The 3,102-nt window shown below is 36.8% G+C and overlaps 1 protein-coding gene across 1 annotated transcript in view; it reads left to right on the top strand.

The window, feature by feature from the left end:
* The first annotated feature begins 2,472 nt into the window (after nt 1–2,472).
* The window catches only part of birc2 (baculoviral IAP repeat containing 2), a 6,884-nt gene continuing 6,254 nt past the window's right edge, over nt 2,473–3,102 (top strand). The window contains exon 1 of the mRNA XM_037688000.1: nt 2,473–2,518. The gene's annotated coding sequence lies outside the window, so the exon portion shown is untranslated. The remainder of the gene's footprint in view (nt 2,519–3,102) is intronic.

Below are 3,102 nucleotides of genomic sequence, written 5' to 3'. Positions count from 1 at the left end.
AACCGTAAGATGGAAATGATTTGTGAGAATCGCAGGCCACTTGCAGTTTTGGGACTCGCCAGCATGAAACAACCTTGGAGTGGCTCGTAAGCACGGGCCAGTAGAATGCACTCTAATCTGGCCATTTCGGATCTTGAAAGTACAAACAGGACTCAAGGCTGACAAAAAAAAAAAAACAGTCTGCCTGAAAAAAATCAACAATTGTGGCTTATCTGAAACCGAGTCCCCCGGTTGGCCTTGAAAACAAGCCGACATATCAATTTCTCCTGGGAAATGTGCAAACTATGGAAAAGCTTTGTCTTTTAGAACCCGCCCCCCCACCACCACCACCACACACACACACACGCATACACACACACCAACCCCCTGAACTTCTGTGGAGGCTTATCAGAACTGTGCCGGTTGACCATCATTTTGTCAGGGCAATGGACTATCTGTTAGTTCTTCATGGACCGCCTCGTCGTCAAATGCATATGTAACGTGTTCATAAATGTGCTTGCTGACATAATTTAATCCACCATGTGGATTGGGTGGAATAGGGTTGGGAACAGCGGGGGGAAGGGGGTGGGGCAGGGGTGACTAGTCGGCGTGAAATATAAAAACTCATGAGATGTCATTAGAATTGACTAGTCGACTAGTCTATTCAGCCCCTAATCTCGGTACAATGATAGTAAAACTTATTCTGATTTAATGATGTATTAAATAAGTAAATGATACATTGAATTATTTAATGGTACATTTATTTATTTATTTCATTGGACATTCACATTTATGTATTTCATGATGCATTTATTTATTTAATTTAGTCACTTTTAACCCTCCTGTTATGGCTGTCACCAGCAGACGGTTGATCCAATATGAGAAGGTGCTGCTTATAAATTCAAGTTCAAGTAGGTTTATTGTCATCGCCATCACATGTGGTACATGAGGTGGAATGAAATTCTGTACACAGGGTCCCAGTTATACCCAACAATAGCAAAAATATAAAAGTGTAAAAAGAAACTGTATGTAAGGATCTAAGATATTCATTAAGACACACTAAGATACTAAGACTGTTTGTTGTAACTCCTCAGACTGAAGAAGTCTTTTCAATAAAAAACAAAATGTTTCAGCAAAGAAGAATCAATCCAGAGGACCTAACTCTTGGAAATATGCTTCTATATTTTCAGATTAATTTATGGTTTTATTACAGTTTCATATTTTGTTTACTTGAGATGAGCAACTGAAAACTTCATAACAAATATGCACTCGTGTTTATTTTACATTTAACTGTTTAAGTAAAATATATTCCGTAACAGGAATATATTATACACTTTATACAATACAACATGAAAATGTGGGTGGAAAATGTGAAGCACCCACACCTGCCTCAGACCCTCATTTCATCCACTCTGGGCCCTTGATCAAGGCCCTTAACCCCCACCATCTCCTCCCCCAGGTGCCCTAGATAGCAGCTCTCTGCTCGACACAGAGAGCTGTGGTCTGGTTGTGTCAAGAAGGGCATTCAGCATAAAACAATTGCCAAGTCTTCGTGTGAATTACTTCGCTGTGGCGACCCCTGAAGAAGAGAGCAACCGAAAACAAAAGAAAAAACACATCTTTTTGTTGTTGAATATTACACAGTTTAATTTTATTTCAGCTGATCTGCAGATTTGTTCCATAATGAACATGAAAAGGACAGATGACAGGAAATTCCTATGGTGGGAATTAACCTATGACTGAACTAATATGACCTCGATGACTCATCTGAGAAGTGGCTCAGTTGAAGTGAAACACCACCCCAGACAGCTGACTCTCTGTCCTGTCTTCAACATCGCCTGGATGTAAGTACCTTGTCCTGTGACAGTTCTTGTTAATTTAACTTTAGTCATTTAGACAGCCTGTTCTTACATTTAGAGCATTTTGCTGACATTTCTTCCATTGGATGTTATTAAATTGTATTATTTTTATTCCATTGAACTTTTGCAACGTGAACTGTAAGTTCTAATTTATCTCAATAAGCTTTTGTAATGTTTGTTTTAATGTTAGTGTTTGTACCGACTAACAATTTCTTAAAAAAAAAAAAATCCTACCGATACACGCAGCTGCCTTTAGGTAGTTTTAATTAAAATCTGTATGACTCTACAAATAAAGGTTTGGTTGTACAGCACAGATTTTTAATAATCTAATAGAAACTCGTCCTTTAATATGCTAATTTTAAAAAAATGAAACCTCTCTGGGACAGTAGCTGACTTTTAATAACTACTCTTTCTTTATTTTCATTTTTAAAAAAAATTATACGCCTTTTTTATGATTGTATATTGTCGTTATTGTCCACTGTTGTCATCACTCTTTAAAGAAATCAGGTCTCTCTTGTAAACGAGCCCACGTGGCTCAATGGGATTAACCTGTATAAATAAAGGTTGAATTAAAAAAAAAATTCTGGTATTTTTTAAAAAAGAATCCGGAAACAGGAAATGACGTCATGTAGTTAGACGAGGTATCTTCGGGACTTTCCGACGAAGCGAAAAGAAAAGTGGTGAGCTAATCAGAACCGGAAATATATTTTTATTGTTTTTTTGGTTTTGATCTGGGTTTTTTTTGTATCCCGGTTTCATGTTCATTCCTGTTGAAAAGAACTGTTATACCAGATAAATAAAGAATGAGAATTGCTAATAAAGATTAGCATTTATGGCTAAACGGCTGTTAGCATGCTAGGCTAATGGCCTTTGGACAACAAATGTTTGGGCGTTGAATTTATTTATTTTGTCGGTATGCTTCAGTTCATTGTGAACTAAATAATCCTGCTTTAATTCAAAGGCATATCTATATAATTTTAATAATTAAACTCCATTTCTCTGGTAAATGTTTTCTAAAGTGGAAAGCGGAGCTGACAATGCATGACAGTTGTGGAAAGTACCCTTCATGAAACAAGAATGCTAACAATGCTCATTTAGACATTTATTCTGACTTTTATTCCATAGAATCTATTTAAACTGTAATTTCGTCAGTTATTCACACGCATACCATAGGCTGAGATCTCTATTGAAATCAAAATCTGTAAAAAGCCACTCACGATCAATCATCCCAGTCAAACTGACAGTCGTATTACATTTAAAGCAA

Source organism: Nematolebias whitei, chromosome 14, assembly GCF_014905685.2.
Source record: "Nematolebias whitei isolate Nwh7 chromosome 14, NemWhi1, whole genome shotgun sequence".
Lineage (NCBI taxonomy): Eukaryota > Metazoa > Chordata > Actinopteri > Cyprinodontiformes > Rivulidae > Nematolebias > Nematolebias whitei.
The sequence above is the reverse complement of the archived record's forward strand: the minus strand, read 5'-3'. Positions and strand labels throughout refer to the sequence as shown.